This window comes from Diabrotica undecimpunctata, chromosome 3 (genome assembly GCF_040954645.1).
Source record: "Diabrotica undecimpunctata isolate CICGRU chromosome 3, icDiaUnde3, whole genome shotgun sequence".
Taxonomy (NCBI): domain Eukaryota; kingdom Metazoa; phylum Arthropoda; class Insecta; order Coleoptera; family Chrysomelidae; genus Diabrotica; species Diabrotica undecimpunctata.
The window spans coordinates 122,827,385-122,844,915 of record NC_092805.1 but is presented as its reverse complement, the minus strand read 5'-3'; the positions used below and the strand labels follow the sequence as shown (position 1 = coordinate 122,844,915).

General features: G+C 32.7%; 1 protein-coding gene across 2 annotated transcripts in view; it reads left to right on the top strand.

The window, feature by feature from the left end:
- Nucleotides 1-17,531, top strand: part of kat80 (katanin p80) — a 270,406-nt gene that overhangs the window by 135,816 nt on the left and 117,059 nt on the right. The gene's annotated exons all lie outside the window — the stretch shown is intronic.

Here is a 17,531-nt window from a genome sequence, read left to right as displayed (position 1 = left end):
TGATTTTGAAATAAAAGTAAGCGTAAGAAAATTATGTATCTTATCTGTCATAATGAGTAACGTATCCCTGAGTCAATCTTAACTATCCAACTGTTCCAATTTTAACTATCGTATCCCAGTTTTACTTTATTTTGGCTATATTGGTAGTATGCTGACAAAATAGGTATTCAGGCATCAAATACCGGAAGGCCTTCTCATAAGTCAATAAAACTTTCTCAAAAATCAACAAAATTATAAAGAAATCAGAACAGATCTGCTGTGGTAAAATGTTCTGTACGTAAAAATACCAATTTAAATGTTTTTACGGATTTTCGTGTTAGTTACTTCTTAGAGAGAATATCACTACATGTTAGTAAAATAAGGAAAGGGTCTTATAATCTAACAAATGAAGTCAGAGGACCCAAGAAGCAAAGTGGTAATAAAAATGATCTAACTGCTTATAGACAAATGACATTTTTACGTGAAATAATTATATAGTCAATAAGGAGGCTGCTTTAGACGAGCGCTGTTTTTTTTTTTTGTTGCATCTGCAGCCAATTTATCCGCTCTAGTAATTCGAGTACATAATTATGAAAACGTGACACTGTACTTATTCCCATTTATATGTGTGCCCACTTACTCATCACATTCGCCAAGCTCACTTAGCTCACTCACCACCTCACTCAATCACTCACCTCAATCTCTCACCTCACTTACTTAATTCACTCACGCCTAACTGCCTATTACTCCATCAATTTTACTCCGATCACTCTGAAATTTTAACTGGATACTGGATACTGGAAAGAGTTATACTATCGAATAAAAAAATTAAAAAAAAAGGCAAAAAATACCCTTCCCCTTAATCTATTTCCGTCTATTACTAAGTATATCAATTCACTCAACAGTAACCAGATCCAGATCAAATGTATTAATTATAATAACTATAGTTAATGAATATGTAAACAGAATATTAAAGATCGAAGATTCCTGATGTCGCTGTTTTAGGTATCGTTGTTCCTTTTTCTTCTTCGCTATTTTTATCCATCGTACCTTGTTCATGTAAACGTTTCTCTTCTTTCTCTGCCACACAGTTCTTCTCTCAACTTCTAACAGCTCTATCCTTCGTCCCACATAGTCCTGATTTCTAACCAATCTGTTGCAGTCTTTGTTCTTGAACCTTTCTTGAGACTATAGTCACCCCAGAAGTTTCTCTAATCACGTCGTGCCTGATCTTGTCCGTTCTAGTCTCACCCAACATCCACCGTAACATTTTCATTTAAGCTACCTCCATATTTTTTTCCTGAACCCTCTTAACAGGTCACATTTCACCGCCGTAGACCAACGCAGGCCTCACCATACTCTTGTATATCTTTCCTTTCGGCCCTTTTCCGAGTTTTCGAATACAGAGTACTGCGCTCATTGGCTTCCAGTTAAACCAACCAACCTGTATCTTGTGGGCAATTTCTCGACCTAGTGTCCCATTATTCGTTATGTAGGAGCCAAGGTAAGTTAATTCTCTTACTCGTAATAGTTTTTCACCAATTTGATGTCCCCAATAATTTCTTTTCCTCCCAACTACAAATACTCCGTTTTCGACTTGCTAAGTCCTCCCTCTTCAAGGGCCCTTCTCCAACCCTACAACTTCTTCTTCAACATTTCTTTGCTCTCCTACACTAACACGATATAATTTGCAAAGAGCATTGAACAAGGAGCTCTCTCCCTTACTCTCGCTGTCAGTACATCCATAACAGGATTAAACAGGTACAGACTTGGTAAAAACGTTGATGCAAACCAACCGTCATCGGAAAACTTTGGTGTACTTTGTCAATCAAACATCTCCATAACCTTTGTTTCATACGTCATTTTGATCTTGACTACATCTTAATGTCATACACCTTCTCAAGATCTGTAGATATCAAATGTAGCTCTCTTTTCTGGTACTTTCTGGCATGAACTCAAACTATCTTTATACAGTGATACTATCACGCTCTCTCTCCATAAATTGGGCATCCTTTCTTCCTCTTATATCCTACTCATCATTTGCCACAAACGTCAATCCCTTCCTCTCCTAGAGCCTTCCCAAACCTCAACAGGTATTCCATCAGATCCTACTGCCTTACCATTCTTCATCCTATTTAAAGCCTCGACAACTTCATCTCTCACTATCCCCAGTATTACATTCTCATTTGGGACCCTGCATCCTTTGTCTCTCGTCTGGTGTTCTTCACTTAGCAACTTTTTAACGTACTCATTCTATCTTTGCTTTATTTCAACATTGGATCTTAATAATAGATTAAATCGATATTCCGTTTTTTGGTTTATAACTAAATAATTTACTTATCATTTTAATAGTTGTGCTGTAAATTAATGCAAGGCTCTATGTCGTGAAAAGCTTGCGTCTATATGCTCTCATAGAAGTCATAGAAACATTTTATAATGGTAAACTATTTGTATTTTTAAAATAGTTTCGAAACACAATTCAGATAACTGCCTTAATCTGAACCTTCTATAAATGCAAGGTATAACAGACGCTGATAAAGATGTTAATAGAGACATGGGGAATCTAAAATTTGCATTCCACGACATGTCTCCTCAGCTAAGCAGAAATCGTTAGCGAATTGGTTTCTTGTACTCATACAGAGTAGATCCGAATAAAAATAAAATTAAAGACAGTCAAGATTTCCTTTCACGCAAAAATAGTCTATGTATCTGTTGATACGTATTTCGCTTTAATAAAGCTCATCAGAACAGTTATTCATAGGCTTTCTCAACGTGAAAATTAATCTTTTCCTGTCTTTGTGAAGCAACGATAAAATGGCTTCGAAACGGACGCAATAGCGACATCTGATATTAAATCCGTAAAATAGTTTCGAAACACAATTCAGATAACTGCCTTAATCTGAACCTCATGTCACAAAGACAGGAAAAGATTAATTTTCACGTTGAGAAAGCCTATGAATAACTGTTCTGATGAGCTTTATTAAAGCGAAATACGTATCAACAGATACATAGACTATTTTTGCGTGAAAGGAAATCTTGACTGTCTTTAATTTTATTTTTATTCGGATCTACTCTGTATGAGTACAAGAAACCAATTCGCTAACGATTTCTGCTTAGCTGAGGAGACATGTTGTGGAATGCAAATTTTAGATTCCCCATGTCTCTATTAACATCTTTATCAGCGTCTGTTATACCTTGCATTTATAGAAGGTTCAGATTAAGGGAGTTATCTGAATTGTGTTTCGAAACTATTTTACGGATTTAATATCAGATGTCGCTATTGCGTCCGTTTCGAAGCCATTTTATCGTTGCTTCACAAAGACAGGAAAAGATTAATTTTCACGTTGAGAAAGCCTATGAATAACTGTTCTGATGAGCTTTATTAAAGCGAAATACGTATCAACAGATACATAGACTATTTTTGCGTGAAAGGAAATCTTGACTGTCTTTAATTTTATTTTTATTTGTATTTTGTATAAATCATATCCTACATAGAAAATCTAAATGTATTTAATTTATTACGCAGTTTCAGAAACACTGTTTTATTGGCGAAATTGTATACATCCATTGTAAAATTTAAATCCTACAGACATAATAGGTATATTGACCAAATTTATTACATGAACACACAAGTGGTCTTCTCAGTCCTATATAAAGAAGCCTAATCTTTTGGAAAAATAATTTAAATAAATATCTATTCATAGATCTGTTATATCTATTCAAATTTTTCGGTAGAGGCGCGAAACTAAACTAATATTGTTTACCATTGTGATTATACAACCCTTGCCATTAGGTAAATCGGTCTCGAAAAGGGGTGAAGATATCGTAGGCTGCCCCTTAAATAAACACATTTTATAATCTTATTCCTGTAGATATATTTCACGGTATTAAAATTATCTGCCATCTACATTATGCTTGACAATATCATTATGAATATTTTTGATCACGTGCTGAATGCCATATACGAATGCTATATTAATTGGCGAACTTTATGATTATATTGACACCTTAAAATAATACCGAAACGTAAATAAAGCAAAAGAATAAGCATTAATGTTAAAAATATTAACATATACACGAATTCAAACAGAGTTTGGATATATGACTGATATTAAAAATACTTACCTAATGAAGGCATATCAATTATAACTAAAGAAAACATACTGAGAAGGGTCAACAATCCTAAAGTTAAATATAGAAAAACAACTTATTGATACGTTTTTGTTTTTTCTTCTTCTTCTTCCTATGCCCTGCTCGATTAACATGCGTTGGATATCAAATAGGCTATACTAATTTTGTTGATGGCAGCTCGAAAAAGGAATACAGAGTATCTGTTCCTTTTCTTTCGTCTATCTTGTCGTCTATTATTAAGTAAAGTATATTATATCTCTCTAGGTGATGCATAGCATAGCCAAAATATTCCAGTTTGAGATTTTTAACTATTCTGACCACTTCTGTAACTTCTCCCATCCGCTGCAAAACAACCTCGTTACGAACTCTATCTACCCAACTTATTCGTAAAATTCTTCGATACACCCAGATTTTAAAGGCTTCGAGTTTTCATAGAAGTGTATCAGTTAAAGTCCAACCTTCGACATCGTATAAAAGAATAGAGAACGCTAGATATCTTACTAATTTAATTTTCAGTCTCAAAGTAATATTGTTTTTACAAATAATGCATCTTCATCGTATAAAATGCAGCTCTGGCCTTCTCTACACATATTCTAATTTCTTTGTTCATATCTCAGTTCTCATTTAGATTACAACCAAGTTAAGTGATACTATTGATTCTCTCCAGTTGTTCTCCATAAGCTGTTACCACTTCTGATTGCATTGACTTTTTACTGACAAGCTTCAGTCCATATTCATCACACGTTATGGTAATCCTATTAATCAGATGTAGAAGTTCTTCGTAACTAGTTGCAATTAACACGGTGTCATCCGCGTACCTCAAAATTACCAATATTAATGTCATTAATGTTGATACCACAATTAATCAATCTTTAAAACCTATGACATGAAATTGTAAGTACTGGCAACAAATATGAGGCATTTGAAGTATGAATAAAAAACGCAAATTTTACATTCCATCACACGTCACGGGAAATACCCCTAAGAAGACAATTTTGGATGCAAGTTATAGAAGAAGTTTGGTTCTTTTGAAAAACGTACTAGTGTAATTGAAAAAAAAAGTTTAAAAGTTTTAGATCATTTGTTATGTGAAAGTTTAAATGCAGCGTTTTTCAAGCATATTTTAAATGCCTCACATTTGTTACCAACACTCAAAACTAAAATTTTATGCTATAAGTTTTGAAGGTTAAGCTCTAGTAATCGAAACTTCATAGTGGCCAGTCAATGAAAGGGATAGATTGTATTGACGTCATGAGAATCATAAAAAATGGCAAAAATCGCGCCACGTTTATTTATTTAACACCTATATAAAATGAAGTTTGGAAATATCTAGCCCTAGAATCCATATTTTAACCTCTTTCAATTCAATCAATTTCTTTTTATAAATTTCAATTTAATAGAGTACCTACTAATAACCAAACAGGAAATGATGATTAAAATCCTTTCTTTTAACTTCATTAACTTGTTATCACTATCTCATTTCAAAGGATTATTAAATCCCGGATTTCCTGAAATCTCTCATTATTGTGATTAGCTTACAATTGGTAAATATATGATTGTAACAATTATATGTTTGTTTTCAAATTGTACCTTTTTAATCAAATGACATTCTGGATTTTAATTTATCATCTGATATACATGCATTTGTTTACATTAATGTCTTGGCGGTTACAAGGTAAAAATGTAGTTAGCTTTATCTATTTAGGAATCAACATCACAAAGAACCACATTGACGATGCAGAGCTTAGCAGAAGAATCATCTTACGAATACGGCATACTCTATGAGCCCAATATTTAAATCACGAGACGTACATCAAAGAACAAGATACGAATCTACAAGACCATAATCCGACCAATAGTGAGCTATGGATGTGAAACTTGGGTGTTGACTCAAAAATCTGTAAACCGCATAGAAATCTTTGAAAGCAATTTACTGTACTAACACGAATACTAGGGCCTATAAATGAGAACAACAGGTAGGGAATCCGATATAATTATGAAATATATAATGTGGTGTAAAATGTGTGTGTTGTAATTAGTTAAATTAGTTGTTTTATAATCACCTGCTAAAAGTTAAAACGGTACTCTCAAACAGATACGAAAAAGAAAAAGAGCACATCGAGTCAAACCAGTTAATAAAACAAGTACGGTACAACCTAGACAGTTTAAACCATGAGAGTGTAAAGCTACTGTATAAAAAACGATTAGACCAAAAATTAGAAATGGGTAGTTTTGAAAATACCGAAGAACACTACGAACACATCAAAAGGTCGATTCATTTAGCAGCAGAAGAAGCAGTGGGGAAATGTGACGAAAACCATAAAGGAATAAAACTGTACTGGTGGGATGAAGAAATAGAGAAGGAAATTAGAGATAAACGTCGGAAATACCAAACAATATTAACAACAAAAACAGACAACGATAAAACAATTTACAAAGAAGCACAAGCGAAAGTAAGAAAAAAGATAACTCAAAAAAAGAACGAATCATGGGAACAGAACTGCCAAAAAATGAACACTTACATAGGAGGTAGAAGAAGCACAGAGAGTCGGAGATTGATTAAAAGTATGAGAAATAATAAGAAATAAGACATTATATCACCAACAACAAGAGAAAAATGGGAAGAATATTTCAAAAAATTACTTACAGAACAAAGACCAGAATTCACTAACATGGAAGACAACACGATACATATACGTATAAATTCATCACCATTACAAATAAGCAAACAAGAGATGGAAGAAATAACTATCGTCATCAGTTGGCGCTACAGCCCTTCGTGAGCCTTGGCCTGCTTCAAAACATTCTTCCATCCTTCCCTATCGAGTGTCTGTCTTCTCCAGCCCCTCACTCCAATCTCCCTCAGATTTTCCTGTACATCGTCCAGATATCTGAGTTTAGGTCGCCTCCTTCTTCTTCTGCCGACCGGCCTGTTTAGCATAGTTATTTTAGTGGGATCGCCTGCGATAAAGTCATATCGCCTTCTCCACAGACCCTGTTCGTTTACTCCGCCATATATGGTCCTCAATACTTTTCTTTCTAAGACTCGCAGTAACTCTTCATCTCGGGTCGTCATTGCCCATGTTTCCGATCCGTATGTGAGCACTGGGCGTATTATTGTTTTATAAAGTTTGCACTTTGTTGCTATTGACATACTTTTCGCTCTTAGTTGAGGGCCCAGGCCAAAATAACAGCGGTTAGCCACGCATATTCTTTTTTTGTTGAATTCTTGATATGGCCGGCATATATTTAGTTTTCTGGATGTTAATCAGAAGTCCGATGTTTTCTGCGGCATTTTTTATACGTGTGAAAGCCTCCACTGCTTCATTTTGGGTTCTTCCAATTATGACGATATCATCAGCGTATGCCATTATTTGTATACTACGGGTATAAATCGTACCTTTTAAGTTTATTCCCGAATCTCTCATAACTTTTTATAACGCTAGGTTGAACAGCGTGCATGATAGCGCATCTTCCTGGCGCAGTCCTCTGTTGGTTTTAAATGGTTTTGAAACATCCCCTTGTACGCGCACTTTACATTCGACTTTCATCATTGTCATTTTAATTAATTCTACCAATCCTTTTGGTATTCCTAATTCGATCATCGCCGAATATAATTGGGGCCTGTCAATAGTATCGTACGCTGCCTTAAAGTCTACGAAGATGTAATGGCAGTCTATGTCGTACTCCGTCGTTTTTTCTAATATTTGTCTGATGGATAATATGTGATCAATGGTAGATTTATTTTTCAAGAAGCCTCTTTGGTAGGATGCTATTATATTGTCAGTATGCCATGCCAGTCGTTCGTTAAGTATCAGGGACACAATTTTATATGCTGTATTAAGAAGAGAAATCCCTCTAAAGTTGGAACATTCAAGAACGTTTCCTTTTTTATGTATGAGGCATATAATTCCAGTATTCCAATCTTCTGGCAACGCGCGTTCTTGCCATACCTGTATTAGTAGTTTGTGAAGGAGGGTTACAAATGTTTGACCGCCACATTTAAATATTTCTGCATGTAGGTTGTCTGCTCCGGGTGACTTGTTTCTGGCTAGAGACTGAATTGCTTTGTTTATTTCTTCCAAAGTTGGTAGTTCACGATCCTCCTGTTCTATTTCTATATCATATCTACCTTCAGCTCTACTTTCTCCATTAAGTAGCGTACTAAAATGTTCCTGCCATCTTTCTAGTACTTCCACTCTCTCCACTTCCGTTTAAAAGAATTTCGTTAAGGGCCTTGACTTGGTTCGCTTGTGGCTTGAAAACTTTTCTTTTTGTGTTAACCAGTTTGTAAAATTTTTCTGTATTCGTGTCCTCTATTAAGGTTTTCCATTTCTTCGAACTCTTTATTGATTTGTTGCCGCTTTTTCTGTTTGTGTTTTTGTTTTTCCTCTCGTTTCTTTACTCGATATTCTTCAACATTGCTCCTAGTCCTTCTGTTGATCATTTTCAGATACGCGTCGTTTTTCTCTCTCGTTACTCGTTGGCATTCCTCATCAAACCAGTTGTTTCGCTATCCCTTGGGTACTTCACCCAGCACTTCCTCTGCGGTCTCTTTGAGCGTGGTTTTCATAAACTCCCAATTTGTGTTAAGTTAAGTGGTATATACCTCACTTCTGGGATGTTCTGATATTTTACGATCTAAGGAAGAAATAACCAAATCCCTGAAAAATGGAAAATCCCCTGGTCCTGGTAACATCCCTGCAGAATTAGTGAAAGCCGGCACAGACAAACTCCAGGAACAGTTAAGAAAACTCTTTCACGACTGCTTGAATGGGGCCGAATTACCAAAAGAATGGAAATTATCTATCATGTCAACTATCCACAAAAAGGGCAGCAAGGATCAGTGTGAAAATTACAGAGGAATTGAGGTAAACAGTACAATAAGTAGGATGTATGGGAAACTTACTAAGAACAAAATATGTAGAAACTGACTATAGAGATTACGAAGCAGAGGAGCAAGCTGGTTTTAGAGCTGGCGATCCACAGTAGAGCACTTGTACTCTATTACGCAAGTTATTGAGAAAAAAATAGCCGTCAATAAAGAAGTTCACCTGGTGTACGTAGACTTACAAAAAGCATATGACAGTGTACCCCTCAGTAAACCATGGTCAACCTATCAGCAAACCAATATTAAGCATGGTCTTATCAAAGCAGTCCAAAGTCTGTATAATGGAACGACTGCAAAAATTAAAACTGAATCAAGGATATCTGAGGGATTTAAGGTCGCGAAAGGACTAAAGACTGATAACCAAATACTGATTGCTCAGGATAATGACGACTTGAGTTACATGACTCGGAAGCTAATAGAAGAATATAACAAATGGGGTCTCGAAGTCAACATTAAGAAAACTGAAACCATGTGTATTGGAGGAACAAAGCAGTCCATTATATTAGACGATGGGGTAGAAATTAGACACTGTGATGAATACAAGTACTTGGGTATGAAGATAACTCAAGATGGAACACTCGATGCTGCTATAAAAGACAGAAACATGCAGGGTAGAAAAGCCATATCCATGATGAATGGAATTCTGTGGGACCAAACAATATCTAAAGCGAACAAACAACTCATATACAATACCATACTTAAAAGTGTAATCACATATGGCAGTGAAGTTTGGTCAATGAAACAAAGAACAGAGAAACTTTTACTAACAATAGAAATGGACTTCTGGAGAAGAGCAGAAGGCAAATCAAGAAGAGATCGGATACCAAATGAGAGAATACGAGAAATGATGGGAGTCAAGCATACAATAGTTGATGACATAAAAACAAAACAGTTAATATGGTACGGCCATGTACAGAGAATGCCAGATGACAGTATTCCAAAACAGATTTTGACGTGGACACCACAAGTGAAAAGGAAAAGAGGAAGGCTGAGAAAAAGCTGGAGAGAGGGAATTGAAAAAGAACTAGAGAAAAGAGAAATCCCTCCAGGCCTATGGTTAAATAGAGAAGAATTTCGGTTAGGAGTCGGAAGGCGTCGGAGAACGCTGTAAACCGATAGTAGTAGTAGTTGTTGTTTTAAACTTCTTTTTGCATTCTTACAGTCGAGGAATTATTACTCATTTCTATTGTCTTCAAAAATATAAAATTAGGTGATCACGTAATCGGCCTTTAGATATTATATTTTATATTAAATAATTTAACATTTGATCATAATATTAAAAAATATATGTATTAAAATTATTAGAGAAAAAATAAGCCCTGTATATTAAAAAACTCTAATTCAACCGAAAACTTGGGAGGTATTCGCCTCATTGTTGTGTATCTAGCAGCAACTGTACAACAATCCTTTTATTGCGTTTGTTACAACATAATTAAGACGGTGTGATTTTTCCAAAACATTTCACCATGACAATAGGCAGAGAAAGGGTTGGTGCGTTTTTAGTTAAACGGCCTTTTTTAAAATTGTTCAACCAGAATAAAGTCTACTGAGCTGTGAGTAATTTAATCTTCAAATGTAGCGACCGTGTAAAGTTTTTAAGCCCCTATGAAGCGGCTTCTTCTGAAATAATATTTTGCAATTGTGTTGAACGGAAAAAATAAACTTTATTATTTGTTACTGAAAATGCAAAATTAAAAATATATACATATAAATCATTTGTATTATAAACAATAAAAACATTTTATTCCCAGAGCAATGATATGATACTGATACTATAGAAATAAAATAGATAAGCCGTTATTGATAATTAGAGAAATATTATACCACACATACAATACGGTACAAATGAAGAATTGAAAAATGAGAAAATCATGAAAACCTTGATTACAATTTACTATTTTTATTGGGAATAATCCACAATTTTACTGTGAAATAAGTTTATCTGACGTTTCGATTTCAACTTGTGATGTAATTTGTCTTTAAAAAAAGACAACCACATGCAACGATGACAGTAAAATTCTCCTGTTAGTGATGTCATAGTAAATCATGAGGAAAAGACCAGGAAAAAACTCATTATACTGTCCCAAAATTGTAAGTATTTGGTCTTACACTAAGTTTACTCTCAATAAGTACCAAACTCTGATTTTATATACATGTTATTTTAAAACATAAATGATGTATCCTTGATATTTTATCGACTTACTAATAGTGGTATTTTCTTTCTATTGATTTCCTCTTTCTATTGATTTAAATCAGATGGACTGATGACATCAAGCGAATGGCTGGTCACGAATGGATACAAAAAAACAACAAACATAAATGAACGGGCACACCTAAGTAAGTCTTACATCTGACGATGGATGGAATAGCTGTTGATGATGATGATGAACCAGCGCATAGTTCATAGATGCCGAGGAATTTGCGACGCAATTGTTATCTTTTCATTTGACATAATTAGAGTCGTATCTTTAATTTTTCTCTTTTTACTGTCTGTTTCTTTTAGGACTATACTTGAATCTTTCTGTTGATTACTGGTTACTCATATTAAAAGATTAAATCAATAGAAAGAATCATCCTACTATAATAGTAGTAAGTCAATAACATGTTGAGGATACATAATTTATGTTTTAAAATAACATACATATAAAATCAGAGTTTGTTGTTACATTGAGAGTAAACTAAATGTAAGACGAAATACTTACCGTGTCGGGATGGTATCATGAGGTTTTTGTTCCTGTTCTTTTGCTCATGATTAACTATGGGATCACTAACACTAACAGTAGAATTTTATTGTCATTATTGCAGGTGTCTTTTTAAAGACAAATCACATGCTATGATTTTTCTGACTGGTATTCCTAAGTTGAAGTTGATGTGTAATCGAATGAACACTCTTTCAATAAAGTCGTCCCAAATGCGCAACTCAAAAATATTGTCAATTTAATTTTAAAGCAATCTACTTTAAAATATATAATATATGTCTGAATTCTCAATATAAATGAGTCAAATAAAATTAAATTATTAGAAGATATATTTACGAAGTAAAAAAAAAAAACAAAATTTGTTTAATTTATTAATGTTTTGTGTTTTGTCATAGTCAAGTCATATTTTTTTAAATAAGAATATAGCTCATTGACCTATTGTGCTATAATTCCTTCAGATTTTTTTAATTTGTTATTTTCATGATGAAGAATGGTGGTAATATCAAAGTCTATGAAATGATCTGTGGAATGGACGTGCTTAGCTAATACACATTTGTCTGGATAACATCACTCTCCATAATTTTTATGGAGAGTGATCCTAGACTGGAGTAGACCAATGTACGACTTAATGCATAAAGAACATTGAATGCTGTAAACAGTAATATTACTAAGCTTATCTTTTCTGTTTTGTCCTTAATTTTTGAAAAATGTTGTTAATTGTTATAACTGATATGTGAGCCACATTGATGAAACAATTATCATTGTTACTATTAAGAATAGTTTATTGAATAGTGTTTTTAGTTACATTGAACTATTGTGTTTATCACAATAGTAACGATAATGATTGTTTTAAAATCAATGTGGCTCATAGATTAACTTAACAATAAACAACCTTTTTTTTTTTTAAATTAAGGACAAAACAGAAAAAGATAAGCTTAGTAACATTGTCTACAGTATTCTATATTCTCTGTTTTTCATGTAATAAATCGTACATTGGCTAAACTTCTCAACTACTCAAATCTAAGATCACTCGGCAAAAAAATGATTCACGCCTTCATTAAAACCGTTGTGCATTAGCTAAACACGTCCATTCTACAGGCTATTCCATGGATTTTGATAATACCATTGTTTTTCATCATGAAAATAACAAATTCAAAAGGAAATTTATTGAGATGTACACTTACACTTCCTACATTTCCCTTAATGATTTCTCTATCAATGTTAAAGGTGATATTAAGGATCTGAGTGATATATATCGTCTCTTACTCAGATCAGATATGAGCTATATATTGAGTTTACATGACTTCAACTTGACTGAGAACACATAGTTAGAATCAATAATAATAATGTAATTACAAGGTAGAATACACTAACAAGATCCAACATTTCTTATTACATTCAAATAACTTTTGTTATAACTAGCAACCAAAATAACTTTTGGTTGCTAGTTTAGTTAGCAATTTTAATAATGAATATTGTTAATATAAATAACTTAACACCATTTTTTGCTAAATCTCAGAAGATTGTATCCAACAATCAGAACATCTATTATCATTCACTACCTTTTATATCATCATTAACACCTAAATTAATACAAACACTAAAGATTATTGACAATATAAAAAAAACAACAAAGAACATCAAAACTATTTCATCTTTATATTCCAAAACTAAGTATCCTATAGACAAATTAGAAAAAACAAATGTAGTATACAGCATTAGTTGTTCAGTGTGAATCTGAGTATGTTGGTGAGATCGGAAGAAATCTTCCAAATCGCATTATTTCTCACAAAAGTGATTTCAGAATTAAAAAACCATCTTGTGCTTTGGCAGAGCATGTAATCAATAAAGACCATATTATGGATTTTGATAACATTAAAATTTTATGTAGTGAAAGTAATAAACTCAAAAGGAATTTTTGGGAAATAGTTTGTATTAGCAAAAGTGATAATAATTTAAACAAAAGATCAGAAATTCAAAATCTAAGCAAATTTTATAATTATATTATTTCTTTGTAGTTTATATATGAAACCTGTAAAATATCACATTTTGATTGAATTTTCCATATATTTTTTACATTTTTTCAGACATCTATCAATGGTGAATAAATCTTCATCTTTTTTGTTAAAAAGAATTTTTAAACTAAATTTTATTTTTGGCAATATAATTGTTAAAAATATAAATTTTAAGTTGGCATTTATGACATTGAGGCTTAATTGTAATTGGTCGCTATTCTAACTTATTTATAAATTCAATTGTTTTTGTGTTAAGAAAAAATGTTTTCAAAATTATATTAAAATTTCTGAGAAACATTTATTAGATAAGGACATTTTTATAGTAATTCTTTTTGAAATACGTTAGCAGCAATTTTATTAACCAAACTAATTTTATTTGGTGAGTTAACAAAAAAAATGTTTTTCTCTCTAGTTCAACTTTGTAAGATATTTTATCTTTTTTAGCAGCTCTTGATAATAATTGTAAACACAATTGAAAGCTCGAGATAATAAATAGTTAACCAATAGCCCCTTTTATTGACTCCAACCCATATATATATATATATATATATATATATATATATATATATATATATATAGATATATATATATATATATATATATATATATATATATATATATAGATATAAATATATATATAGATATATATATATATATATATATATATATATATATATATATATAGATATATATATATATATATATATATATATATATATATATATATATATATATATTTATATGTGTGTGTGTGTGTATGTGTGTGTGTAAGTAATATTTCTTATTTTCAAACACAAGAAGAAAATATTCTAGTGTGTACAAAGTCAAAATCAACATTGGAAGCTACTCGCCCTAAACGGCTAAACCCATTCATTAAATAAAAAAAAATCGAGATAACAGTTTTTATATACGTTATCGGCTTGTATTTTTTATCAAAGATACACGTGGTAGTGGGCGTACGCCGTTTACCATCACAAAAATACGATAGAATGAAAAAAGGGTACCGAAATCATTTTGATCATTTCGTGCCGACGATAATCCTTTGTTAATCGAAGAGTGCGTTGCCAATCGATCATTTTTTATTTTCAGTAAAATTGATGCATCATTCCGGTGCTAAGCAGGCTTATTCGATTGGTTTTTTTACTGTGGATATTTTTTACCGAGGGATAAATTGATTTTGGAGTATTTAAGGGAGGCGACAGTTTAAAACTGCCGGAATAAACACAGGAAATAATATCTAATATCTATAAAACTACAAATAAAACAAAATATTTCTTACGCAATGATGTAATTGACTACTGTACAGAGGTCAGATAAAAGGTAAAGACTAGAAATCACTATATGATTTCGACGAAAACATTTCACAAGTTTGGATTCACAAATTGCTAAGTAGGAAAACAATTGAAGAAAAAGGGAGACGTTAAAGTCGAGAAGTAAAATGTTTATTACTGATATAAATATTTTATAATTTTTGATTTTTAAATATTTTTTAGAGTTCCGAAAAAGTCTGGCAACACGGTACTTTCTTTGAAATGAATTTTGACACCAAATTTTTTATTGTATTTTTTGTGGAGTCCAAGTGTACAGTTCCCATTTTTTCATTGTTTTAACAAGAAATTTAAAGTAGAACAAGCAATTTTCTGCTTTTCACATAATCTCTCCTAGTAGGATACTTTATATTTGACGTAAGTGAATTATTGTTAAATTAAAATTACTTATTTACATCATTGCTCTCTTGTAGCGGAGCTCCGATGATGTCTTTTTAAGCCGAATATGCTCAGCTAGGAATTAAAAACTTTTACACACTTTAAAAATACTTCACCTTTTCCAACTTTTGATATTTAAACAAAATGCTAAGCTATTCAAATGTGATGATTTATCAATAGCCATAAAAATCAGGATACTACGATGTATATTTCCTATACTGTTGTACGGAGTTGAGTCGTGGAATCTCACAGACACTACCTGCAAGAAAATTGAGGTTTTCGAAATGTGGCTTTATTGTCAAATCCTAAAGATGTTTTATACCAACCACGTTACTAATCAGGACGTTTTAATAAGAATACAAAAGGGAAAAAAGCTGTTGATAATAACAACTGTTGTTATCAACAGGTCCTCGAAGACACTTTGTCTCAGGACCATGTAACCGATGTAGAGCCATACGTTGCCATGTTGTGCCAACAGTAACTTAAACATCCTAATTTATAATAACATATAATGTAACATATCTATAAATTAATAACATTTAAAGAGTTTTCACCCATATATTTTAGTGACTCGTTGCGTGTATAATTTGTTACACTGATGATGGAATTTACATTCCGAAAACGTTCTGTAATGTATTTGTGATATAGCCCGTTTGGGTATTTTATTATATACCTTTTACTAAGGATTTGAAATAAAATGTTTTAAAAGTTTTCCTTTAGCATAAACACTGTCTTCCTCAATCTTGTTCTTGCTTACCACCATGTCTGATTTTTTGTTTTATTTGTATTCAGTGCCATTCTATACCTTTCGCAGTATTGGGTAATGCGATCAACCAAGATCTGTAGTCCTTCTCTGTTGTCTGCAAGGAGTATTGTGTCATCTGCGTGTCTAATATTATTCAGAAGTGCTCCGTTAATAAATATGCCTTCATTTACGTATTCTAATGCCTCTTTAAACAATTCTTCTAAATACATATTAAAACGTAAGGGGGAAAGCACACATCCTTGTTTTACTCCACGATTTATAGGTATTTCTTTCGATTTTTGTTGGTCTATTCGTATTATGGCTTTCTGATATCGGTATAGATTGGCAATGATTCTCTCGTCTTCGTCATCAATTTCTGTTTTCTGCAGTATTTTTGAAATTCTTCGGTGTTGTACTTTGTCGAAAGCTTTTTCGAAGTCTACTAGACATATGAATACGTCGCAATTGACATCTCGACATCGTTTGATTAGTGTTTTTACAGTAAATAATGCTTCTCTGGTGCCAAAGCCTTTTCTGAATCCCAATTGGTTTTAAGCCATTCTATCATCTAGATTTTTATAGATACGTTCGTGTATCACTCGTATGAACACTTTTAGAATATGGTTCAACAAGCTAATAATTGTCCTGTGCTCTTCACACTTCATTGCTTTTGATTTTTTGGGTATTGGAATAAATATTGATATTGACCATTCTTTCGGAATCTCTCCCGTATAATAAATGTCATTAAATAATTCTATTAGTGTGCCCATATGATTTTTTGTTAATATCCTTAAGATTTTTGTAGGTATTTCATCTGGTCCCATGGCCTTCTTATTTTTTATACGTTTTAGCTCAATTTCGTCTTTGGTGATTGGTGGCCCATTTCTTCCTCTTGGTTCAATGACCTCAATTTTCTCGTCGTCTTCGAAAAGTTTTGTTATGTATTCTTCCCATCTGTTTATTTTATCTGTACGTTCCGTTATTATCTTGTTATTTTTATCCATGATATTTCCGATACCCTTCTTCTTGTATATGCCAGCTGTCTCTTTGATTTTCCAGTGTATTTTAAAACTGTCATGTTGTTTATCTAACTTTTCTATTTTTTCACACTTTTCTGATAGCCACAGTTCCTTAGCTTCTTTGATTTTCTGTTTGAATATTTGATTAATTTTTTTTTACTGTTGTTCATTTTTATTCTGGTGTGCCCTTCTTTCCGTCATCAGTTCTTTTATCTCTTGTGTGATCCATTGTTTATTTTTAAATGTGTTTTCTTGAAGTTTTTGCTTTGTGATATTTCTCAAGATCTCCTCTACTTTCCTCCATTTATCTGTTGTTGTCAATTACTTTTGCCTTTCTACTTCCTGG